Below are 27,984 nucleotides of genomic sequence, written 5' to 3' on the forward strand. Positions count from 1 at the left end.
AACTGCCTCCAGCTTCTATTGTTCCATCAATTTTACTACACTGTCAAGATAAAGAACCAAATGCAGAGAGAGCATTTTTTTTCTTTTTTTTTAATTAAATTTAATTTTTTTTCAGTGTTCCAAAATTCATTGTTTATGCACCATACCCAGTGCTCCATGCAATACGTGCCCTCCATAATACCCACCACCAGGTTCACCCCTCCCAAACCCTCAGTTTGTTTCTCAGAGTCCATAGTCTCTCATGATTAGTCTCCCCCTCCAATTTCCCCCAATTCACTTCTCTTCTCCATTTTCCATATCATTGATGTTATTCCTTATGCTCCACAAGTAAGTGAAACCATATGATAACTGACTGAAAGCATTTCTTTTAAACAGGCTTTAAATTTCTTTAAAAAGTCTAAAAAGTTAAACTTTAACAATTAACATCATTTCAAATAGTACTTCCTTTAAACATTATACTGACTAGATAGCAGTATCATCAACATTACACCCTTTCCATTGTCCTCCTGTATTCCTATACCCATCCCAAAGCCAATGCCAAGGGGACACAGTAGACCAGGTGGCCGGTTGGTCTCCCATCCATCCGTTCCCATCACAAACCTTCCCCTGTAATACTTCGTTCCTACTTTGTTTGTCCTTTATGATTATTGATGTCATTGGCATAAGCTGAAGCTGAGAAGGAGAACGGGGTCTTTGTGGGAAGAGAAATACTTCACAATGAAGGATGGCAAATCTATGAACACAGAAATGTCTGTATGTGCCTGTGCATGCACACATGTGATTGACATTTCATGTAAGTATATCTGAAATGAAAATGATTGTCATGCTACTCTCCACATATTGGAACAAAGGCTTAGCAAGAAATAGAGGTGAGAATCAGAGATGTTAAATACAGTGTAACTTGGAGTGGCTGTGGTAGAAGTCCCTTACCTGGTGTTGAAAAAACTTGTACTTGACTCCCAACTCTCCTGTTTACAGATTCTTGAGCAAATCCCATAACCTTTTGCAGCCAAATCCCAAGTCCTCATCATGGATATAATGCAACTTTCATCATAGAGTTTTATGAGAAGTAAACAATAACAGATGTGAAAGTGCTATATAACCCCAAAGGTAAGCTCATCCACACTGTTAATGTATGAGATTTGTGTAAGTGTATCCCACGAAGATAAGTTTTATTTGCTTGAATGGTAGTTCAGGAGAAGGGAAGGTAGAGAATGAAAAAGTCAGAAAACTGTTTTTGAAGAAAAAAACTACATTTTTTAATGAATGGACCACATATTTGTGTAATTAATCATTGTTGGTTATTTCACTTCCTTTGTAGCCAACATTAAATTATTTTAATTTCTTAAGTTTATCTTAGTTTTACTTTCTCCAATTGTTCTACTTCCTTTGCTTCATATAGGTGATAAGCTTATATATGTTTACTCCACCTCCTGAGACAAAGTTTCTTACTTGTTCATTTAAACTGAGCTTTTATTCTGGACAATAAATTTAGGCCTGGATTTAAAAGAGGAGCAAAAGAATCGGTCCTTTATTAGAGAAAAGAAGTGTTTCTGTTTTTAGTGACCTCATTTTCTCTGCTAAGTGTTGTATTTGCCTCATTAACAAGAGCTGGAGGAAATTTCTAAGATCAGATTCCTTTACTATGAAGGATCTAATCAGCTTTATCACTTCAACGGAGCCCTCACCTTATAAGGCTCTTGTGTCCAGTCAGGGGAAACAAATCACAGTAACTTAATTACACAAAGCTTGCTTGAGCAAATGCTCAGGTCAGATCTAATGCCTGGTGTCAGGTAGTCAACCAGGGCTTCCCACAAGAAGAGAGCAAAGGAAGCCATACCAGATGTCAACTTTCACCTAAGAGGCCAGCCTGGGAACAGAGTGGACAGACTCTGCTTTGCATGCTGTTTTCACTCCACTCCATTACCTGAAATACTGAAGGTAATGATTCCAATCAAATTTTTGCTACTCTAGCAACATTCTTGGATTGTTAACTAAATAAGTGAAGTAAGGCTGAATTAAAATAGGGGAAAAGGCTAACGCTAAAGAACAAGGACTTCATCCTTTAGCAAACCGAATTAATGCAGAGAATGTACCTCATATAAAGGAAAGCTGAACTCGAAGTCAGAAACCCTGTGATCTAATTGCTATCACCTGTAACCCAAGCAATTGATTTAACTGGGTCTTCCTCCTTCCTCCCCTCATCTGGCCCATACTGGACTTGCTTACATCACAAGTTTGTGGTGAAGACTGAATGATAAATGTACAATGATTAAATGATACATGAAATTCATGTAATATAAGATATTATGGATATGAGAAAAATCTGGGGGGGAAACCCCACAACTCTGTCCTTAATTTTCATTCAATATTATCAGTGTTAAGAGTATAGGCCCCAAAGTCAGAAACATTAGCTTACTTTTTTTTTTTTTTTAAGATTTTATTTATTTATTTGACAGAGAGACAGCGAGAGAGGGAAGACAAGCAGGGAAGCAGGAGCCAGAGAAGCAGGCTTCCCGCTGATCAGGGAGCCGGACATGGGACTCGATTCTAGGACCCTCAGATCATGACCAGAGCCGAAGGCAGACACTTAATGACTGAGCCACCCAGGTGTCCCTAGTTTACTTTTTTTTTTCCTAGTTTACTTTTTTTTAAGGGTAACTTTAACTTATGAAAAAAAATGTATGTAAAGTTGTACCTGAAATTACCTTTGCAACTTTATATATAAAGTTACTTTGGTGACTTATGTAAAATCTAAGCCTCAATTTCCTTTCCTTTTTTTTTTTTTTTAAGATTTTGTTTATCTATTTGAGAGAAAAAGAGACAGAGACAGAGATAGCAAGAGAGCACAAGCAGAGAGGGAGAGGGAGAAGCAGGCTCCCTGCTGAGCAGGGTGCCCAACATGGGGCTTGATCCTAGGACCCCAAGATCATGACCCGAGCCAAAAGCAGATGGTTAACTGACTGAGATACCCAAAAGAGAAAATGTTAGTAACCACATCAGGGCTTAAGGAAAGATTAAATGAGATATGCACATGAAATATTTAGCACAGCCCCTGGCATACAATAAGTGAACTAGGTTAGGGAGCACTATCATGGGAGAAAGCATCCATAAAGAACATATGTAATAAAGTGAAATTTCTTCTCTTTCCCTTGTCTTTCTCATCAAAAACTTTACCCTCTGCCCCAATTTGGGGGAAAAAAGTAGAGGCACCTGGCTGGCTCAGTCCATAAAGCATGTGACTCTTGATCTTGGGGTTGTGAGTTGAAGCCCCATGTTGGGTGTAGAGATTATTTAAAAAAAATTTTTTAATGTGGATATACTATATATTATGAACAGAAGTATGTCAGAATCATTAAGTATAATTGACCTCTCTCTCTCATATGAACTTTAAACACGGCGGCTTCTTAAGGATATGGACTAGGCCAGCTTCTCTCTTTTTGCCATACCTTCTACCATGATAGGATTGAGAATGATGAGCCTGCAAAAGGATGAAGGTATTGAAAAAAAGAAGAAAAAACCATGTAGAGATATTAAAGGGAAGTGAAGGTAGACATTGTCACAAAAGCCAATTAAAAAGTATCTGAAGTGGAAGAGATGTCAGAACCAAATCCTGGTAAAACACTAAGTAAAATGAAGATTAAAAATACCCTCTCATACATCTTATAACTCCCTGACCAATATCTCTCCATTGTCCCAAGCCCTCAAACCCTAGTAACCACCATTTTAGTCTCTCTTTCTATAAGTTTGGCTTTTTCAGATTCTATAGTATAAATGATATCCAAAGGAAGAGACATCTGTATGAAGCGATAGAAATGGAAACCAGGGGTGCCTGGGTGGCTCAGGGAATTAAGCATCTGCTTTCTGCTCAGGTCATGATCCCACGGTTCTGGGATCAAGTCCCACATTGGGCTCCCTGATCAGCCAGGAGCCTGCTTCTCCCTCTCCCCTTGCTTCTCCCCCTGCTCATGTTCTCTGTCAAATAAATAAATAAAATCTTAAAAAAAAAGAAGAAGAAGAAGAAGAAAAGAAATGGGGACCATATTGGACAATGATGAAGACAGCAGAGGAGTGAGATGAATATAAAAACTCCCACAGGAAAGGAATCTGAATTGGTGGAGAGAAATTTACCTAAAAATGGAAGAAGAGGGGTTCTGGGCTGGCTCAGTTGGTAGAGCAGGTGAGTCTTGATATCAGGATTGTGAGTTCAAGCCCTTCAATGGGTATAGAGCTTACTTTAAAAAAAAAAAAAACTAAAAATTAAACAAAACTTTAAAAATGGAAGAAGATATGGGATCAAGAGAAGTGTTTTATTATTATTATTACTTTTTAAGGTGGGAAACAAGTATTTAGAGATTGATGAGGATGATTCAGTTTGATATGGAATTTTGAGTGTATGTGAAAAGGAAATGATAACTCTTAGTTTGAGATAGGAAAGGACAGAATCCAAATCATACATCATATGAAGGGGTTCTAGTTTTTTAAAACACAAGGGGAGATGAGGATGAATGAAGACATGAGTAAGTTTGTAGGATTGGTAAAGGGAGTTTCTACTATATGGCCTCAATTTTCTCAGCTCTATGGGATGAGCTGGTAAAAAGAAGACCAGGTAGAGATTGGAAAATACTGAATGGAGTAGAATGGAGAGGAGGATTAGAAAGGGAATTGAACAGAAAAAAGTAGTAGGATTTCCAGGAGTGGTGTGAGCCCATTCCATTTGCAGTTGAGGACCATGAATTTCTAGTAATCCCAACATGAATTTCTAGTAATCTAACATGAAGTGTGTGACTTTTAAGCAGATTGCTTGTTTTAAGTTTATAAAAACTAGCTTGGGGAGGGGGGAAGCAAACAAGGAGTTTACGGAAATGGCAAATGTGACCAAAATGATTATGATGAAATCAAACTTTGATACAATAAGCAAGCTGTTGAAGAATTGGTAAAAAACAGATGGTTTGATGACCTGGAGGTTCCCTTGAGATTGATGGATAAGTTCAGTAAAATGAATGAAGGAGAAAGAGATGAGTTTATGTGGTAGTCAGAAAGTGAAATACTACATGCAATGTTAGAACACTTGTGAGATATTACGAGATCCATTTAATCAGAGCAGCAGGTTAAAATAAGGTAGAGGATTTTGGAGATGAAGAGGTGAAGGAACTGTCAATGGACTTTCCATAAAGACAGCACAGTCGGGATGAAGGTGGGCCATGACAGTGGAGAAAGCAACTCTAAGTGACGCCAGTAGAAAAGTTTATGACAAATGGAAGAAAATGACTTAGAGGGAGGCTATGGGAAGGCAATAATGAAGATGATGGCATGAGTGAAAGAAAAGAAACCCAAACAGGTAGGAGTGTTTCCTGTCCTCTGAGTTAATCCTAAATTACATGGGGATTAATATCTGCTCTGTAAGAGACTGTTTGGGAAGACATGTCCTCAGGCTAGAGCTACAAACAGAGCACAATTTTATTTACATAATTCATTGTAGAAATACATTTTTGAGATTCATCTCCCCTACTAAAATATAAACTCATTGAAGACAATGACTTTTCTTGTTCCCCACAGCATCAGTAAACCAACCATAAGAATCCTATTGAGAACTGAGGCTGGAAAGAGTTCCAACATGTCACAAAACAACTAAGTAATGTAAGTGGATTTTAATGGATTTAATGGATTTTAATGGATTTAATAGTTTTGCCTCATGGGGAAATATGGGATAAGGTATTTAGTTCACTTTTACTTAACTCGTAAAATTTTGTTGGCATAATAAAATGACTCTCCCTTGAGAAAGTTCCAAATAATTTTCCCAAGCTAATTTGCAAATTATGAAAACATAATTACTTCCTTTGAATAGTTAAATAATGCTGTAAGGAATAAATTTCTGGTTATAGGCCCCAGAAGATCTTATGTTGAGTAAGTCAAAAGTCAAATGTGGAAACTTCAAAATCTAGAATCTAGTTTCTTTTCAAATGTAGAAATATTCTATTTCTGGTGACACTTAAAGATTAATATACACATAACTGGCAGGTGATAGCAAAAGTCTACTGCACATTGTAATGGTGTGTGGATAGATAACAGAGAAAAAGATAGGACTGTATGTGTGTGACAGAGAGAGAGAGAAAGAAAGAGAATATCTAAACCCATAGAGAAGCTTCCACTGAGTGGCAGATCCCATAATTTCAGAAAGACTGTGTGTATTCAAGTAACAGAGTGTAGATTTCAGAATCTCTGAAACCTTTATCGCTTGCTGTCACCCACTGCAGCTCCTCTCCCAGGTACTGTCAATCTGGAATTCTGCTTTGTAAACTAAAGTTTCGCTCAGAGTATTGAAGAAAAGGAGCTTCTCCATGCCAGATTTGAGTATAGCAGGCTGGTTTGCCTATTGAGTCATGTAATGGTTTATTTATAAGAGTCTAATATGCAAAAAATGCCTTTAGTAAAATGCCTTTAGGGCTCTCTGAAACTAATAAATTATTTTTTTTAAACTAATGAACTCTTAACAGTCCTCCTCTATTGGTTGCTGACTTGCTTATTTAGTTCCTTGAAGAAGAGAAATACCTTCCATTGCAACAGGTACATAGAACGTGGAACCAAAGGAAATACTGTTACATTTTGACTTTAGAGCTGCTTCCGAGAATAATCACAGGATTCTCGTTATATGTTACCTAAATGTGGGAGAAAATTAAGACATATGGTCAAGCCCTAATTGATTCTTCATCTAAAACTCTTTCCTATTTCAGATTCTAGATACCCTTAGCACCTCCAAGAATCATGAGTGCATAAGTGTTCAAAATCAGCTATTTTCCTTAAAATGTCTTGACATTAAATATGGCCAGCTTCTTAGGAGAACTAGTCCTCTGTCAAGACTTCACATTAGGACTAAAATGTTTGCAGAGAGTAATAAGGGTTCCAGAGATTCCAAAACCTGTACTCAGTTACCTGAACACACACAGGCTTTTTGTATAGTTATAGGGTCTGCACTCAACAGAAGCTGCTGTTTGGGTTCAGATATTCTCTTTCTTGCGTGTGCGCGTGTGCATGCGCGCAACACACACACACACACACACACACACACACACACACACACACACACACCACTCCTATCTATCTATCCAAACACCATTATAATAATATAATAAAGACTTGAGTTGATTCTAGGATGTAAATTCTAAGTGTACTATAGCCAAGTATTCTTGAATAAAATGTCAGTATTACAAAAACACGAGGCTTAGCATTACCAATATTTAGGTTATGAGAAGGCCTGCTAAATTATCTAAGATGGATGAACATATTAGGTATAACAAGATCATACTTGCGTGAAAAGCAACTACACCATCCTTCCACCTGTAATCCTTTGCAGACTGGTATTGTATTTGCCTGATCAACAACAGACATCAGTCCAGGCACACACCAGTGTCCAGGAAACAGTAAAAATGCAGGCCCAGAGATCAAAAGGAGAAAATAAGAGATTTCACGCCAAAGTACCCCACATAGAAGAAAAGTCTAAAGAAGACAATTTTCAGAAGGCTCCACACTGAAATGAATATGCAAGCCTCGTACATTCCTATACTTCAAATTAGCCCAGGGAGTTGGCTATCCCACCAAAGTATCCAGAATATCTAAATAAAGAACTAACAATAATCATTTTTAAAACTCTCGCTAGAATACTTAAGTTGATAAAAGTCTATGAGTTATTTAAAATTAATTTTCATTCCTAAAATCTTACACTTGCAAAATAATTGTCAATGGCCTTTTTAATTTGAATAGATACTGATGTAGGGTAGTAAGTATCAAAAACACATGACTCCGGGCACCTGGGTGGCTCAGTGGGTTGGGCCTCTGCCTTCGGCTCAGGTCATGATCCCAGGGTCCTGGGATCGAGCCCCACATAGGGCTCTCTGCTCAGCAGGGAGCCTGCTTCCCCTCTCTCTCTCTCTGTCTGCCTCTCTGCCTACTTGTGATCTCTCACTCTGTCAAATAAATAAATAAAAATATTTAAAAACAACAACAACAAAACACATGACTCCATAATGTGGCTAAGAGAGACCCAGACAAACATTTCATCTCTCAAAGCAAACTAAAAACTTGTACCCAAAATAAATAATAATCACAATATAAAAACAAGAGGGTTTTTTTTTTTTCTCTGCACAAAAACATGCTCTCTGCATGTTTTCTATTTCATTAAGATATCTTTGGGGGGAAGAGGTACATGCAGCTTTCTGGAGATGTACATGTCCTTTACCATAATGGAGATGTCCATACACGGACAAGGACACACCAACGTCAGGCAGAGCCTCAATTCTGTGTTGAGGTTATAGGCCTCAACTCAAATCCCTGTGAGGATCTCATGGGGCCATTGAGAAGATCTCCATTAACGTTAACCCTTTCCTCCCTTTTCTTCTCCAGGGACTGACTATCATAGGTAATGGCATAGCACCCCAGCCAGGGAGAAATAAAGAGGCAAGAGCGCAGTCCCACATGGCACTGATGCTAGAGACCATGAGAAGTACCTCTTAGCTCTTTGGTAATGCAACAAACTCAGCACACATGCTACCTTCCTAATCTCTACCACAAAACACTGTGAACAACCCTACACCCATCTCATTAACCCACCCTAGAGGACTCCTCCTTCATTTAGTTCAAGGACCAGTGTGGTAAGAAGGCTGAGACTACAGACTACAGAGCCCACTTCCCCTGCTCTCTCCAGAGGCATCCCCAATTCCGAGGCAGACAGGCAGACAGAGCCCAGTACTATATTTTGAATGCTTGTAATGTGTTCAAAAATAAATTGAAACAGGGCCCACTGTTCATGGCACAACCTAATTTATGTTACAGGATAAGTTTAGCAAAAGAGAGAAAATCAAAAAGGCAATTAGAAGAGGGAAATGAACAAAAGTTAAGTAAAATAATCCAAGATCTAAAAATGCTATAAAACACATTTTTCATCTTGTGGGTTTGTCCTTAGATACATAAGCAAGCAACTTACACCATAAAGATTTGGTATAAGATTGAAAGTAGAGAAGCAAAGGGTTGCAGAAAATTCATCAGCAAAATGTCATTTCTGTATCTTTACTATCATAGCTCCACCATCTGGGTTATATTTTATAGTTAGTTGTCTGAGCCAAAAATAAAAGATGACTGGTTAAGGTTGCTATTTCTATCAACATGATACTGAATTACAGTACTATTTTTCCTCACTTCTAGAGATGTGCCATTTGTCTTCCTACAATCCACAGGCAGAACCTTTTAAATTTTAGCACCAACAGTCCAATCTTACACATAGCAGAAGTAGATCACTTTGCTTGCACAGCTATATCTGAAAAAATGCTCCCCAACTAAACAGTAAGTCTGTTCCTTGCCAAACTTGTGACTCTCAAGAGCTTCAATTGATAATTGCAGAGCTCAATTTTTTAAAAAATTAAAATGAGTGGTGAAACCTATACATACTGTCACACTATCTATTACATATGAAATCTGTTGGTAGGACATACTATGTTACAGAGAAAAGCAATCATTAAGTGAACCAGGTGATTAAATGCCACTCAACTGACAGTATAACCAGATCAGTCTACCTTAAAGCAAAGTTCAACTGGAGGCTAAACTTGAATTCTCACATCACAAATGCAAAAATCTTAGTAAGTAATTGTTTGGGTAAGACCACATGGAAAAAAAAAAGAACTCTTTGCTTTCATCAGACGGGTCTAAGAACTAAATAATTTCAAAAGTACTCTAAACTTTCCCTCCTGGAAAAATAGGTTAGGGTTAGGGTGGGGAGAGATTATGATACAAAGTTAATTAGAGTAATCAGTCTGCGTACTCCTACTTGAATTCAGGGATTTAAAAAAAAAAAAAAAACACCTCCATGATTTATTTTTATTTTTTTCCTATTTTATTTTACAAGTAAATGGGCAAGTACAGTGACCTCTTTGACTATAAGCACTAAATAGCAAATATAACTTAGCTATTAGTATATAATTTAAGACATAGTGCTTTTAGCTAGTAAAAAAGCCTGGTGAGCACTCAGAAATATTTACTGGGGGAGTACTGAACAATACATTCACGGACAGCTTCTACAGAAGATAACAATGGAATTTTAGAAGATATTCTAGCACTATAATAGGGCCAGGCATCCTAGCATTGCTAAAGAAAGAAAGAAAGAAAGAAAAGTACATACACATAAAAATGAACTCACATATTTACTTCAATTTTAAAAAGAAATCTTATTTGAGATAATTAACTAAAAGTGTACATTTCATTTAATTCTTTGCAGAATATCAATTAACAAAACAATCATAAGTTTATAAATCAGCAAAGGAAATGGTCTTCCTTTAATTTCTTCCTAAAATCTTTAACACAAAAAATTGTTGTGTAGGATATTCAGAAATTGAAGTTACCTAGTATTGAAGCCTCAAATTTCAGTCAAAAAGAGAAGGAAAATGACCCATATCATAAAGTCAACATCATTTCTGAAGAATACATATAACTCGTCTGGGTGTCTGACAATTAATAAAAATGGTTTATCAGAGGCAGAGAATTTTAGAAATTACAATACTGATGAAAAGAAACCCTGGGAACTCTTTATACAATTACAAAAGCCTGAAACTCTAGGGGCGCCTGGGTGGCTCAGTGGGTTAAGCCGCTGCCTTCGGCTCAGGTTATGATCCCAGGTCCTGGGTTCGAGCCCCGCATCGGGCTCTCTGCTCAGCAGGGAGCCTGCTTCCTCCTCTCTCTCTGCCTGCCTCTCTGCTTACTTGTGATTTCTCTCTGTCAAATAAATAAATAAAATCTTTAAAAAAAAAAAAAAAAGCCTGAAACTCTATACACACACACACACACACACACACACACACACACACACACAAAGTGATTCACAAATGACTTTTATTATCCATACAAGACAAAAGGAATAGAATAAAAATGGACTTTAAAAATAGATGGAGAGAAATGAACTCTATCATCCCTGAGTACAGGAGATGGAAAAGGAGGGAAAGCCTAATTCCATTGGCAGGATTAAGTTACAGGTGAGGGAAAGTGATAGAAGCCACATGACCAAATGCCTCCTTTTTTTTTTTTAAAGATTTTATTTATTTATTTGACATAAATATTTAAATATTTATTTATTTATTTATTTATTTATTTATTTGACAGAAATCACAAGTAAGCAGAGAGGCAGGCAGAGAGAGAGGAGGAAGCAGGCTCCCTGCTGAGCAGTAAGCCCGATGTGGGGCTCGAACCCAGGACCTGGGATCATGACCTGAGCCGAAGGCAGCGGCTTAACCCACTGAGCCACCCAGGCGCCCCATAAATGCCTCCTTTTAATAAAGACCCTAAAGAATAGAAACCAACTTCCAGTGACTTAGGTGACCTGGAAGAGTCACTCAGACAAATCTAGAAGTAACTTATGGAAACCAAAGACCTCTTAGATACTTCAGGAGGTATTTAACCTAGTTAAACTTTGGCTTGCCTCTACATATTGTCATTAAAGTATCAACAAATTAGAGAGACCAACCCAGGATTCTCAACGTGGGATCTGTCAACAGTAGCATCAGCAACATCAAGGTACTTGGAGGAATGTATATATACCTGAGCCCCACCCACAGAGTTTCCATGGGTGGGGGCCAGGGATCCACAGCCCCTCTAGGTGATTCTGATGCAGCCCACTGTCTGAGAAACACTCATTTAAGTTGATTTACCTTAGTTTCAAGATAAAGAAAATGGGCTGGAAATCTTTGTCCTACTCCTACAGTTCTTAATGGAAGAGCTGGTTCTAGGAACAGTCTTGTTTTGGTATCTTTTCATTTGCATGGAAAAGCACTTCACAGTGGGATTCATGGGTTTTCTTTTTCAGATGCCAGTTAAAATTAAACAAACAAACAACAAATAAAACCCCTAAGGCTGTATAAAATAATAATTTTTTTAAAAAGTTTAAACAATTGGCCACTCACTTATTCATCAAAAAATATATGCAGTGCCCAATATCTGATAGATGATAAAAGGAGAGAAATACCTAATTTTTTTTTAATCCCTGTCCTGAACAAAGTCACAGTGTGGTAGAAGAGATGAGTGTGTTAGAGAATAAGTATAGTACAGCTCTAGGTGATAAAACAGAGTTAGAGAGATAGGAGAGGGTTCAGAGGAGGGAGACTTGCTCTTCCTCGGGTGGGGGGGGAAGAGCCAAAGACTTCAGAGAAAGTAACCTCTGGGTGATGGTGTGGTCAAAGGATTCATCGTCATTCCCCAAGCACTTAGTGAGCACACACTAAATACCCCAGCCACTAGGGATATGAAGACTGCAACAAGACAGAGCCACAGCAGCTATGAGGGAAGATCTATAATGTACACAGAGCACTAGCATACAAGGGACAGGGGCTAGGAATCATTTTCTATCTGGGAAAGCAAACAGTGATTCAAAAAGGAAATGATTCCAGAGCAGTTTGCAAACATAGGGCTAACAGGAAAAAGAAAAAAAGGAAAAAAAGTGTATCACAGAGCAAATGAGATGCATTTGCAAAAAGTAGGCAGTAGGAAACTGCTTGACCTACAGGCACAGCAATTTATAGAACTTTTAGGGTTAGTTAGAACAGTGGAGATAAGGCCTACAAAGTAGGAGGCTGAGAGCTTATCCTGTGGAGACCTTTATGCTGGAAGCAGTAGTCTGTCCTTGATCCTGAAGGTACTAGCATGCTTTTGAAGGGTTTTCTAAATGAGAAGATGTGACAGGTACCCAAATAAAGGACACTGTGGGAGCAACAAGTAGACTGAGGGACTGGAATCTCATAAAAGGACCTAACCAGCCAGTCAAGAAATATTTATTGCACACTGCTTATGTACAATGATACAAGATTTTATTCCTACACTCATGTATATATTTATGGAGTAAACAAATATGTGTTATTATATTGCCAGGAAAACATGTGTGTGCATGTATGCATATAGTTCATTCTTAAATCTAAAATTGCACTAACAAAGGAACAGTGCTCAATGCAAATAATCTTAGAGACTTCACTTTTTTTTCAAGTTTCCATTTAAATTTGAGTTAGTTAACATATACTATCATATTAGTTCCAGGAGTAGGATTTAGTGATTCATTACTTACAGTAACACCAAGTGTTAAAGACTTTACTTCAATGTAATAAATACCATATGTAATATCTAACACGTAGTATTACTTCAATATAATATTGTAATAAATGTCATAAACACTGTTAAGATTTATATAATTAGGGGCGCCTGGGTGGCTCAGTGGGTTAAGCCGCTGCCTTCAGCTCAGGTCATGATCTCAGAGTCCTGGGATCGAGCCCCGCATCAGGCTCTCTGCTCAGCAGGGAGCCTGCTTCCTCCTCTTTCTGCCTGCCTCTCTGCCTGCTTGTGATCTCTCTGTCAAATAAATAAATAAAATCTTTAAAAAAAAAAAAAGATTTATATAATTATAAGTGAAGTTGGTGTTATAAAATAAAACATTGCATTCCTTTCACCCTATGTTAAATCCTGTTTTCACAGGAGAGTGGTCAAAATTTATCTTTCAGTTTGTCTATACAACATGTCACCAAAACCAACAACGATTCACTGAGCTAATCTAATTCAAAGTTCCAACTCTCAAAAATCAGAGAAGCCTCTGATATGTAAATAGACCTAAACTTTACTGTTGATAAGCTCATAATGAACAAATCTTGGCAGAAAGAAAGAATATAAGCCAGAATACAGTTTGTTCAGAAATCAATTAGAACCACTGAAAATTATTTAAATACGATTTTGAGGAGAGACGAAGGGAGGAATGTTAGAGGAAATAAAATCATTTCCTTTTTACTCAAACTACAGTTTTAGTTATTTTTAAAATAATACTAGTTTAGCTACTTTAGTTATGTCTATACTCTTTATACTCTTTATTCATCCTCATTCCCCAAGCATTTGGTAAACACACACTAAATACCCTAGCCCCTAGGGATATGAAGACTAAAACAAGACAGAGCCACAACTGCTAGGAAAGAAAAGATCTATGGACATTTTCTTCTGTTTAAAAAACAAAAACAAAAAAACAAAAAAACAAAAAAAAAGTAGGCCATGAGAAATCCCTTAAAATTTCTAGAATAGGATCACTACATATTGTTAAATCAAGCAAGGTAATAATTAAAACTTCCATTTGATTATGTTAAAAAGATCAAAATATTTTATACACTCAGTGATACCAAGAGTTAATCATGCATGGCTTACTTGGCTAATAGATTAACTAAGTCTTGAGTTATATTTTCTTTTACCTGTCCCCAAAGTACCCATGCTAATACAAGAGAAATCCAAGACTACTGGAAAAAGGAAGTAAATGAAACAAATATGGAATGAAAAGATCAGTTGCATTGTCTACTAACCTTTTTAGCGTAACATATGTATTTGTTTATTATATAACTATTTATTGACTACCTAACATGTATAAAAGATAAATAGCATTCTAATAGGGAAGAAAGACAATAAGTAAATACAGTACGGTAACAAAGTTTTATCGAGGCAGGGAGCTATAGAACAAAACAGTAGGAACCCAGTGATCAGGGAAATCTCTCAGAAGGTAAAATATGAGCAGAGACCTGAATGTGAAGAAAGGAATACCATTCCAAGCAGAGGGAATAACAACCACAAAGGCTTTGAGACAAAACAAACTTGGAACATTCCAGAAGCACAGGGCAAAGTGAAGGAGGCATACAGCAGTGGCCAAATTAATTTGGAGTTAGCCAGGAGTTAAATTCACATTAGAGATATGGATTTTATTCTAAATGTGTTGAGAAGCCATGGGAGAAGTTTGGGTAGAATCCTTAATATCTGACATGTGTTTCAAAAGATCAGTCTGCTGTGAGGACACCAGCCAACCAGGGACAAAAAAGGTAAGCTGGGAGAACTGCTGGGAGGAGATGTTTGAGGTGAGAGAGGTGCGAAGCCTGGACTTAAGTAGTGCTTCTCTAACATTTTCAAATTATGGGGGGAAAAAGATAATTATCTGTAAAATATCTTAGAATAAATGGACAAGGCTGTTCATAGCTGGAGTCTCCAGATAGGCTAATTTGTACCAGTAATGCACTAGATAGATAAAAAAAACAGATGTGTATATTACATATAAATATATATGTATATATAAAACACACATACATAACATATATCATATAGCAAACATACAATATGAATGTAATTTCATAGAAAAAGGTCTTACACAATATAGACCCAACTTAAGATAGCTACCTTAAGGGAAGTATTGGATAGAAGGGAGTGGAATAATACGAAGGAGGAATTTCACATTTTTGTTCTATTAACTTAGAATATTTTAATTTTTGCAAGTATTTATCAATGTATTCGTTGTGTAATGAAGAAAATCTTTTTTAGCCATATTACTTTTCTCTGAACTATACTTTGATGACATGGCTTTTTCTAAAGTATATTTGAAATTTCATTTTAAAAAAATTGCAGGGGCGCCTGGGTGGCTCAGTGGGATAAAGCCTCTGCCTTCGGCTCAGGTCATGATCCCAGGGTCCTGGGATTGAGCCCCGCATCGGGCTCTCTACTGAGCAGAGAGCCTGCTTCCCTTCCTCTCTCTCTCTCCCTCTGCCTACTTGTGATCTTTCTCTCTGTGCCAAATAAATAAATAAAATCTTAAAAAAAAAAAAATTTGCATTTTATCCTAAGTGTAATGGGACAGGCCTACAGCAGAGGAGTGACATAATCTGAATTATGATCTAAAGCAGCTTATTGTGATGACTATGGAGAAAAGAGGAGTGTGGGACAGCAAAAGCAGAAGCAAAGACAATAATTAAGGACACCATGGTGGGTGTTCAAGGAAAAGATGATGGTATGCACTATGGGGATGACCTAGGAAATGGAGAAAATGATCATATCCTTCCTTATCTAATATCCAGCATAGCAAATGGCATGCAGTATGCTTTCCGTACACAGGTCTTCAGGTAAAAAAAGAAGGAAGAAGTTGTAGCATACTGCTTTTCTATTTTGAAGTAGAGAGGTAAAAACTTTTTCTTGGAGATACTTGTATAATGTCCATTTCGGAGAGCAGTTCATTAATCCCCTGGGTACAGATTTCTATAACTATTATTATAACAAATTAATGTTGGAAGCAAGTAAAGTAAAAATTATTTTGAAACAAACTTCTTTCTCATTTTAATTCCATTATTAAAATATGCTGTCACTGAAGTTTCAAATATGTTGGAAGATATTACAAAACTATGAGGTCATAATGAGTTACTCTGAAGGCACCTAAGAAATAGTGCTTTAAAACTTTAACATTTAATGGTACAATTTCTCTCTAAAATCTGAAACAAAATTAACCTAAATTACAAAGCTGACTGACATTGTCTTAGCTTCTCTCTCTCTCTTTGTAAATTATAGGCTGAGATCTCTCATCAGTTTTTTAATCTGAGCCTAGTTGGCCGTAATTTCTATTTTATATCACTTGCTCTGTCACTCTATCCGGCTCTGAATTTCATTTTCTATTTTACCTACATAAATATAAATCCCATCTTGTCATTACTTTTTCCATATATCAAAGCTAATGCTTAAATTAAAAATCTCAAAAAAAAAACCCTTCAAGTTTTGTTTTAACACATTAGATGATTCATTCTTTGATTTCTTTGGATCATATGATTAAAGATGTAGCAGCAGACATCAATATCCATATGGATTTCTGAATATAAGTTATATGGATTTGAAATTTTCTAGAGAGAAAAAAAATGTTACAAATAACAAATGACAGTTAATTTTCTAAGATAGCCCTTAAGATGTTTTAGTCCATAATATAGCTGAAACACTAGTACTTGAATTAGCAAAATACTTACAATCTAGCCACATGTCTACAGTTATTGAAGGGGGGGTACTATATGGGGTGCTTCAGAGTGTAGGTCAAAACTGTTCAACAGAACTGTGTGCCACAATGCAAGTTTTCTCTATCCGTCCTATATGGTGACTCAGTGGCATGTGGGCTCCGAGTACTTGACATGTGGCCAGTGTGACTGAGGAAACAAATTTCTAATTTTATTTAATTTTAATTAAATTTAGATGATCACATCTCAATAGAGGCTACCTCAACTGGACAGTGAAGGTCTGAAATACGGATAAAAGCACTTACGAGGTCTATTAATGATAGTGAAACCAAAAGTAAAAAGAAGCAACTGAAGGGGCACTGGGTGGCTCAGTCAGTCTTGAGTTTGGCTCAGGTCATGATCTCAGGGTTGTGAGATGGAACCCCACCTCCGGCTCTGCAATCAACATGGTACATACTTAAGATTCTCTTTCTCTCTCTCCCTCTCCCTCTGCCCTCTCCCCTCTCCCAAAAAAAAAAAAAAAACAAAAAAAAAAAAACAAAAAAAAAAAAAAAAAAAAAAAACGAAAGAGAAGAAAAAAAGAGAAAAGAAACAATTTGAGTGTCATTGTAAATTTCCATGTAAGAGTAATATGAATTCTCTAGGAATCATGAAAGTGGGTTCTACCCTTAAGGAAAGCTTTGAGTTGGGCCCTTATATGGTGCACTAATTACTGAATGGCCCCAACAAGCAAGAGTGTGAGGTCTACATCTAGAAACCAATGCCAGTAGCTACTCAGCCTGAGAAAAGTCTTTCCAGGTGTGCAAATGACAACCGATCAAGGGCACTTTATTTGGATAGTGCAAGGCTGGGCAGTTCGCTATTATAGTCAAATATTACTTTACAAGTTTGAATTTCATCCCAACTATATGGATGAATGACAAACTAAGCAGAAAGTTATACTACATACTACAATACAAAATTGTTGATACACTGATTTTATCTCATTTCCAACATATTTTTTCACTAGATTCAAACAATGTGAGACAAACTCCAGATTAAATTATTAAAACCAAATAAGTTCACACAGTGAAAACATATTACAAATGATACTTTGTTGACTGGAGATTTTTATCTTAAGAGAGTCAGATTAAGGGGCGCCTGGGTGGCTCAGTGGGTTAAAGCCTCTGCCTTCGGCTCGGGTCATGGTCCCGGGATCCTGGGATCGAGCCCCGCATCGGGCTCTCTGCTCAGTCTGCTTCCACCTCTCTCTCTCTCTCTCTCTGCCTGCCTCTCTGCCTACTTGTGATCTCTGCCTGTCAAATAAATAAATAAAATCTTTTAAAAAAAAAAGAGAGAGTCAGATTAAGAATCTTAGTTTTACGGTTGCCTGTGTGGCACAGTCAGTTAAGTGTCTGCCTTTGGATCAGGTCATGATCCCAGGATCCTGAGATCTCGTCTCCCATCAGGCTCCTTGCTAAGCAAGGAGCCTCAAGGAGCCTGCTTCTCCCTCCCTCTGCTTGTATTCTCTCTCTCTCTCTCTGACAAATAAATCAATCAAGCCTTAAAAGAAATCTTATTTTTAAATTAAAATGTCAATACTGATCAATATCAGTAGCTTAAAAACCTAAATATTCACCCTTTTTTTTTTAAACTGCAGGAATGAATTCCTTTTAATTCTTTTGAATGTTAAATTCTCTGCATGCAAAGAGAATACTAACTTCCCCAGGGAAATAAATTAATGTTTATATACTTAGGTTATCTTTATAAAAGATAAACCCTAAACTGTCCCCAATCACAGGACTATGGAAGGGTACAGGGCAAAGAAGGAGAAGGGAGACTGATATTTCACCCATACTCATCTAAACTCTTAGCTGCTTTTGGAAAATCCACTTAAGACCACAGCCTTACATTCTACGTTAATTAATTTACATGTCAGTATGAAACACTGACATGAAAAGTCTATTTTGTGAAATAACTAAAAAATATATAATATTATGGCTCCTTTTGTCTCTTTTATAATACAAGGTTAACAGGTACTCTTTTTTCTCCCTAAGAATTTGCAGCTGCAGTCCAAAATGTGGCAAAAATGGGCAAAAAAATGTTCTAAATACTTCACACTCTAGAGAATTCATGAATACCTGGAAACAATCTTCCTTCAGTGTTTTCTGACCAGTGGCAGACCTGGTCCTACTACACTCCACCACCTCCCACACCCAAATGATCAGAGCAGAATGTTGGGGACAAGGGAGAGAAGTGCACTATTGACAGTCATGGGCATCCCTACCTCTGGGAGAGAGGGAAGCAGGGAACCCCACGGGAATCTTCCCGGGGCCAAAAAGAAGAAGGTTCTAAAAGAATCACTCACCAAGATTGGAAGTACCTGTGAGAAAGGGAGGCTGGCAAATGGCTCCTAGACAAATCCTTCATGAGGGAGTCCTTGCGGAAATCTGGCAAAAATCCCTGCCATTTCTTTCTCATTGTTGTGACTGTTAATGCAGAGACATGGGATGGCCTATAGCAGTAGGACCAGAAGGGATAAAATATGAGCTCAGTGGTCTGCTGGTAAGTACTCAGCAAGTGACTGGGAGATGACAGGTCCTGGTTGGTGGCCCTTGTTGATTTCAGGGACAGAAATCCTCTCCCCATGGCCAATTTCAAGTTACCAATGCGAAGCTACCGAATGCACAATGAATAGATGGGCAGGAGCAGGTTCTTGTGCGGTATTTCTTTTCTTTTTTTTTTTTTTTTAAGATTTTGTTTATTTATTTATTTGACAGACAGAGATCACAAGTAGGCAGAGAGGCAAACAGAGAGAGAGAGGAGGAAGCAGGCTCCCTGCTGAGCAGAGAGCCCGATGTGGGGCTCGATCCCAGGACCTCGGGACCATGACCTGAGCCGAAGGCAGAGGCCCCAACCCACTGAGTCACCCAGGCACCCCTGTGCAATATTTCTACCATAAAAAGACAACAGACACAAACAACATCAAGAGCACAGATGATTAAATAAAATAAAACAGGGAGTATTAAGTTTTGAGTATTTATTACTTTGTTTTTAATATAACCCATCTGATTATTCACTTCCATGATGTAATTAGTAGAGCCCATGTTTAACAGCAAGATCACAAAATCCCTGAAAATTTAACAATTCGTTCTTATAAGCCAGTATAAGCCAGCTACTGCACACCGCTAGTGTGCCTAGAAGGTGAATGGAAGTTCGCCTTTCTCTATATGGAGAAGTACCTTGTAGACATCGTGCCAGGGCTCTAAGTTCTTTCCAGACAACAGCTAAGTGAGGGGAATCACCCCTGCTGGAAAGGTTGAAGTAGTGGGCCACCTACCAGAAGTTCAGCAGGGACATAACAGCCTCTTTCTAAGGAGTACTCTAAGATTAGAGGGGGCTGGTGTGAAGCAGAACACCACACCAAGCCAACCATCCCCACAGCAGCTAGGAGGAAAGACCACACCCATCATCAAGGCTAAAAAGCTATCTGACACAGGTCCAGTTAAGAAAGAAGACCTCTACCTCCTTTATGTCTGCTTCTAAACCTAGTCCTTGCAAGGGGAAGATAGAAGAAACTACTAACTACCTACTGACTCCTTGCCTTCAAAAGACAAGCTGCAGGTGTAGGTGACAATGGGAGGATGAAAGACAAAGTAAGAGCATGTACACTTAAACTGAAACGAAGTGGATTTTAATAACTGAAAATGAACAAAAGCTAAGAAATTTGTCTAATGTGTCATTAAGAACCAGGTCAAAGAGAATTGATTAGGTATAACTGAAAAAAAATGGCCAGTGGTAGGAAAATAGGTTAAGTCTTCCCTGAGTCGAAACCTCTCAACAAACTGGTTGCATATATGCTTAAGGAATCACTACTTAGAATATTGTGCTAGGTATCCACTGCTAACGAGACAACTAAAGTAAGCAACTTTTCCTTTAAAGAAAAACAGCCTGCTATTTCAAATACTGATGTCATGCAAATGATGATATATTCAATCCTGCTAATTTTTTTTAAAAGATTTTATTTATTTATTTGACAGACAGAGATCACAACTAGGCAGAGAGGCAGGCAGAGAGAGAGAGGAGGAAGCAGGCTCCCCGCAGAGCAGAGAGCCTGATGTGGGGCTCAATTCCAGGACTCTGGGATCATGACCTGAGCCGAAGGCAGAGGCTTTAACCCACTGAGACACCCAGGCGCCCCCAATCCTGCTATTTCTATGTGGGCATCATTTCTCCATTACACACTGACACCAAATACAAAGAGGTGTGGGTACTCAAAAATGCAAGGCATCCTTATCAGGAATAGTGGCAACAGTGTATCTTAATGTACATTATTTTATTTGATTTTCACAGAAGAGCTGCAAGGTAGACAGGACCGTTATTAATAGTCACTCATGTCTTATAGGTATTAAAAATGAAGCTGAGAGAAATTAAATGATATGCTCCCTTAGAAGCCAGAACTTTACTACACTTCACTATTAGCTAAGGAGCAGTGGCTTTAGAAGTCAGGTCCAGGTTCTAATCCTGGTTATGCCAGTTAATAGTTATGGGATACTGGGTCAAATATTCTCTCCAGGCCATGGTTCTTTCTATGAAATTAAATCACCGGACCACAATGTCTGTAGGTCTCTTCTAGGATCATGATATTATTTCATCAACAGGAAAGGCAAAATGTCCGGAAGGCCAGGATAGATTACAGAACTAAGCACACAACAATGCCAAAGGGAAGAATTCAGGCAAGGCTTATGGGGTGCCAGAAATAAAACAAACTTGTGCTACACCAGCTCTCAAGTCAAGCTTTGATGTGCTTCCTGAAAACAATGCTTCCAAGCATTTCCAAGTTTGCCAAACCAACCGGGCTTCCATGTGGAAGAAAGTGAAAACCCAAAATTGAAGTAGCACAGGAAGGAATACAGACAAGAGGAATTTCTGAAAGAAAAAAACTGCTAAGCAATTCATGTAAAAATTATCTCACTCTGTTCTAGAAATTGCCAGTAAGTATTATAATGAAATATTTTATTATTTATTACGATATTCACTAGTAATTTTACAAAAGTCTAGCTAATTAAATATTCATTTTGATATGTAGGCTTTCAGGAACAAGCAGAAACAAAATATCCACATATTAATGCACATCCAGAAAATAACAAATCAGTATCAGTGATGAGTCAGTACAGACTAAACAGAAAAAAGAAAGAAAGTCTCCAATTTATCTGCATGCCATAAATGCATCTTTGAACAGGCAAAATGTAATGCATTTCTTCAACCAATTTACCAAGAATAGAAATTGCTAGGTGAATCAATAAAATATGAATTATTTTATGTTCTCTCCTATATTTCTCTCTCATTTATTATTTCACCAAAACCTATTAACTGCTCTATTATTTAAAACTCAAGTGTTCTATGGGTGAGGTGGAAGGGAAGAATCTCTTTCTTATTTATATTTGTTCATATCCGTAATAAAATCAGAATAAAAACGTGGGTACATACATATGTAACATATAAATAAAAAAATAGCCACAGTTAGCTAATTCAGTAAACATGAGATATTATCGTCTAAAGTGATGAAAATGTTCTAACCAAAAGAGGAATCTTTCAAATTGACCTTGAAAATGGAGCCCAGCTTTTCTACTAAGTTTACAGTACAGCCTTGACCCTCCTGGGCTGTGATCCCAGGTCATCACTTACTGTGTGATTCTATAAGTATCACATATGCATCCCACACCCCCCGTTCATTCTGTGAAACACAGGGTTGATTCAAAGGGGGTCATGTGATAATACATGAACTGTTCTAACATAGGATTGGCACTCAGTACATTCATCTCCTATCAAAGCCCAGCTAAGAAAGATCCTAGCTTCCTACACACTGCAGCTCTCAGCAAAGGCCTTTAGTCTGTTGACAAAAGGAGTCATACTGACCAAGTTCAGGAATCTCTTGAGTTACTCATGCTATCCTCAGGAATACAAAAATAACTGGATATCCTGATTCCTGTTGGTTATACAAAACTATTAACCACCTCCTCAAACACACCTACCCGCCCATCCAACATACATACTCCAACCAAACTTATGGACAGGAAGGCAAACTTCGGAGAGAAAAAACAAACAACTGCTATTCACTGAACACTTATCTGCCAGACAGTGCCGTAGGCAATTCTGAACAAATTTGCAGCCTAGACACAATAAATAAGTTGTACAGAGAAAGAGATAGCAAGGGATTCAGCTGGGATTTTATCATAACTAGATTTGATACTAAAGCCCATCGTCCCTAAAATTGTGCAAATCTTTCTCCCACATTTAACTATTACCAATAATGCACAAAACAGCTTCCCAGAAAAGTTTATACTAAGTAATTAAACCAAACAGCACACAAAACTCCACACTTAACGACAACATATACAATTCCCTTGTCTGTGACCTCGGGACTCTGGCTATGCACAATCCTTGAAACACTGAGTAAAATATTCATTTCTAGTTTAAATATTCCAAATAGTATGAATCCACAAAACAAGAATATATTTCAAAACTGTCATTAGCAATAAAATATAAGTTGAAATTGGAGATTTCTGAAAAAAGATCTGGGAGTAGTATTGGGAAAGTTATGAACAAAGTAGTTTAAGGAACATCTATTTTCTCTATTATATCAACTACTTGGGCTAAAGGACCATTCTGATTTCCTTTTGATTATAAGGAAATGTACAGTTCAGCTGAAATATATACTGAACCATCACAAAACTTCCAGCATCATATTTTAGCACATGAGAAAAATTCTATTATTCCTCTTTCAGCCTAATAGAATAGGGGAAAAAATGAGATAGTGTTAGCAGAGAAGACTGAAATGGAAGCACTTGGTTATTATGAAATAATCATTATGTCAAAGGAATAGATACATTTGCCTGTACCTTTCCCATGCTTATGCCCTAGAGGTGTGTGATTATCTTATAATCATTGCTGTTTCCCAGAGAAACACATTTTGCTTCATGATACAATTTTTTAAAAGTGAAAAACGTATTACCAGAGGTGCTTGTTAAATTGATGATGATGACTTAAATTAACCTACATTTGTCACTAAGTTTCAAGGGTCATCCATTATTGAGCACAAAAAGACATATTTTCTACATGAGGGGAAACATAAAATGCAAAGAAAGTGAGAGAACCATTAATTAAAGTTTATGTAAAAGAAGACAGAGAACCATTACAAATACCTATGATTTCAGCCTTTTTTGGGGAACAGGGTCCATATTCAGAAAGACAAAGCCATCAATGGTAATCAAAAAAGGAAAGAGGTCTACTTACATTTGCTGACCGCATTACCAACAGAAAATCATTATTCTGCAATAATCACTGTGCCTCAGTGAACAGTAAAATTATTTTTAACATTTCATTTGTTTTACAATCTCTAAAACACAATGGCTCTAGTTAAATTACTGTACAATAACCCAATCATTTAATTTTAAATCAGTATTTTATCCATCGTACTAAGTCTTGTGATACAAATGTCATCTAAAGGAACATATTTTCAATATATTGAACGCACCCTGACTATTTTATTCTTTGCTGGCTACATATTCTCTTAAGACAAAACTAGATAATTAAAGTGTTCAGTGACGAGTCTATTAACAAAAGCAAAGATTTAACATATTGCCTTGAGAGAGACTTTTCAAGTTTCTTTCCTTATCTTGGTAGGCAAGAGAGAACTATATTTTTAACACTCCTGAAGGGGATAATTATAAGTCTTATCATTTGCTTCCTGCTGATAAAAGGTAAATACAAACTCTTTTTTTTTTTTTAAGATTTTATTTATTTATTTATTTGACAGAGAGAGATCACAAGCAGTCAGAGAGGCAGGCAGAGAGAGAGGAGGAAGCAGGCTCCCTGCTGAGCAGAGAGCCCGATGCGGGGCTCGATCCCAGGACCCTGAGACCACGACCTGAGCCGAAGGCAGCGGCTTAACCCACTGAGCCACCCAGGCGCCCCTAAATACAAACTCTTAATGAAGATGACTGTGACTGTTCCTCCATCGTGGGATCTTCTTCAGTCATTTCCTGTGCTAGAACCCTCATCAAAAGAAACAGCCCAGGTAAAATCATAAGCAGAAAGCTATCACTGATGTCACACACAGCAAGAGAGATCACATCAAACAGTAATATTCTTTTTTTTCTTTTTTTTAATTTTTTAAAAATTTTTTTATAAACATATAATATATTTTTATCCCCAGCTAACCTCTGCAAAAGAGAAGAAGAACGATCATCAATGAATGACCAAGGGCTGTTGTATAACACAACGCCCAAAGTCAGCTTCACGCTCAGGAAAGAATACTACGTCTGTCTCCTCCTCGTGGTTTTGGGTACTCTACAAATTCAGAGAAATTTCTCTAGTAAGAAACTATAGAAATGATCCCTGAAAGTATAGTCTTAAACAGTAATATTCTTGTCCAGTGAGAATCAGACAGGAGAACGACGTGGTAATAAGTGGCTCATACCTCATACAGTAAGGGCTAATTAGTTCAAGAAAAGTTCCAGAGGTCAGGGATTTATTTTCTACCATAAAATAGACAGATTAATGAAATATCCTCTAAAATTCCAGTTTATCAGTCTTATAAGAAAAGGAAACTGGAATCAAATTATCCTGCAAAAATGTAACTGCCTCATTCATTAAATTTATTAATTTCTCCATTAGGGTAAGAATTAAATTGCCTGGGTGTAAGCCTGCAACTAACTAAAAGTAAATGCTATGAATCTGTCATGAAAATACATGAAGAAAAGCTAAATTTCCACAATTATATGTATAAAAAGTATGCTGTGATATTTCCAGTAATAAAATTAACAATGTTCTGAACAGCTAAATATGTGTGGAACAAACGTCATTATATAGCATACATCAAGAATGCGTAAATACTTAAAATGAGATAAGAACTCAAGAGGCAATTCTTAATTTTAGCACCTAATTTGTGCCCATTCCTGTAAAGCCAATATGGAGAGAGAGTTAAGGTAAAACACAGAGATCCTGTCCTCAGTAGCAGAAAACTTATTTTAAATAGCATCCATCAGGGACACCTAGGTGCTCAGTTCGTTAACAGTACGCCTTTGGCTCACGTCACGATCCTGGAGTCCTTGGATCAAGCCCCACATAGGGCTCCTTGCTCAGCGAGGAGCCTGCTTCTCCCTCTGCCTGCTGCTCCCCCTCTCTGCTTGTGTTCTCTCTCTCTCTGACAAATAAATAAATAAAATTAAACAAACAAACAAAAAGCATCTATCGATAATGTGTCAGCAAGTGCATCAGGGTATTAGGCTGTAAAGCTAAATTAAGGACAAGCCTGACGGTCGAAAAGACCGGGTAAAATGAGGGTAGTTACAAAACGACATTAGAGGGACGCCTGGGTGGCTCAGTTGGTTGGGCGACTGCCTTCCGCTCAGGTCATGATCCCAGGGTCCTGGGGTCGAGTCCCGCATCGGGCTCCTTGCTCTGCAGGGAGCCTGCTTCTCTCACTGCCTCTGCCTGCCTCTCTGCCTGCCTCTCTGCCTGCTTGTGTGTACTCTCTCTCTCTCTGGCAAATAAATAAAATCTTTAAAAAAAAAATGACATTAGATGGGTTATGATTGATGCGGCTACCTAAGTCTGCTGAAATGCAAAGGAAACACTGAATGTCAGGGGAAGCTGCAAAGGCTCAAAAGAAGGTTACATTTTAACTCACCCGGATGCAAAAAGGGGTATGTTTAGAGGCCTCAAAATCAGGGAAACCATTTTGGTTCCCCACAGTATTTGCAGGATACCCAAACTCTGAATAACGATGGCAGGGAGGCCAGTTTATCAAGAGAATGGCACGGAGAAATCTAGGTAAATGGTGGGAATGGCAAACTTTACCATATATGAACCACAGGGCAAAGGCAATGTAGTTCATTAACTGGCTTTGATATGGAAAAAGGAGGAGAGGAGAGGTTTTGGTCTGTGATGAAAGTTGAGTCAGTTCCAACCATGAAGTTTCCAGGCGGAGGGATTCGGAGAACGATGTATCACCGATAGAAATATAGAAACTGATATACAGTTGGAGTATGAAGAGTAAATATAAACAATTCATGTCTAAATTCCTGATAGCTGAAAACATAAAATAGCCAACTTTACTCATGCAAAATCTTCCTTTATTTACAGCATTCCTTTGACTACCTGCTGAAGCTCTAAGGAGAATGACAGATGTTAAATTTGAAATTGTTGTTTTTAAGTTTCTTAAAATCATTGGTGATAGTATGTAGAAGGTAAAATATTCTCCAGAAACAACTCCAGCTGTATAATGAATGTGCTGCACTTTTTGTATGTAATAAGGCAAAATCAATTTAGCATGCTCTGTGGCTGCAAGAAAGTCCTTAAACCAATTAAATTAACTTTCCCTTCTGCTGATTGTACTTGCTAGTCGATTATCCTTAACCCATAGCAGACAGTGTTTACTTCTGGGCCAAGATGGTTTCCTGGAAACATCTTATAGACATAACTGTAAGGGGGATTATGCTTCCCCATAGGGATGACACAATCTGAGATGATTTTTTTTGACATCAATAAATTTTGATGATGTCAATCATGTATTATTAAAACAAAAGAATAATGCAAATTATAGTCATACACAAATGTAATCATTTCAAATAATAAAATTGTGTTCCAGGTCATCTCCTAGAATTTCAGTACTGAAGAAACCTCAGAAAATTTCTAAATTGAAACACTGTATTTTTTTCAGACAAGAAAAGAGACACATATTCTATGACACTTCACCTCCCAACTTTACAAAGTCACATATAATGACCATAAGTAATTAGCACTGACTCTCAGAGAGCCAATGACAATGCCACCATATTCAATTTGAGCACTTTCTACCTACAGGACAGATGCTGGCAATCATTTATATAAGCTTTGTTTCTTCTTGCATCTATGCTATATAAAACAAAGAGGACAGGACTGAGTGACCAAGGCATTTTTTTTTTTTTAAATCTGAAAGAGCTATGATTCTAACTTCAATTCTAAACTTTTGGCAAGTAAGACATGCTTTATTCAGGTCCTTAACACCAAGAGCATCAAGAGCAACCTTGAAGGAATAAAAAGGGACAGACAAAAGGCTGCCTGAGCACTGTGGTCTATGGATGGAAGGAAGGAATAGAAGCTGCTGCCCTTTGCCTCGATAATAGCAGAGGAAACATAAACTCTAAAAAAATAAAAT

At 37.5% G+C, this 27,984-nt stretch overlaps 1 protein-coding gene and 1 non-coding gene across 5 annotated transcripts in view; both read right to left on the bottom strand.

The window, feature by feature from the left end:
* Positions 1–27,984, bottom strand: part of PTPRK (protein tyrosine phosphatase receptor type K) — a 569,167-nt gene that overhangs the window by 292,913 nt on the left and 248,270 nt on the right. The window lies entirely within an intron of this gene.
* Positions 24,975–25,197, bottom strand: LOC125103469 (small nucleolar RNA U3). The gene has a single exon (XR_007128447.1). It is a non-coding gene; the product is annotated as a small nucleolar RNA U3 (small nucleolar RNA).

This window comes from Lutra lutra, chromosome 6 (genome assembly GCF_902655055.1).
Source record: "Lutra lutra chromosome 6, mLutLut1.2, whole genome shotgun sequence".
Classification (NCBI taxonomy): Eukaryota; Metazoa; Chordata; class Mammalia; order Carnivora; family Mustelidae; genus Lutra; species Lutra lutra.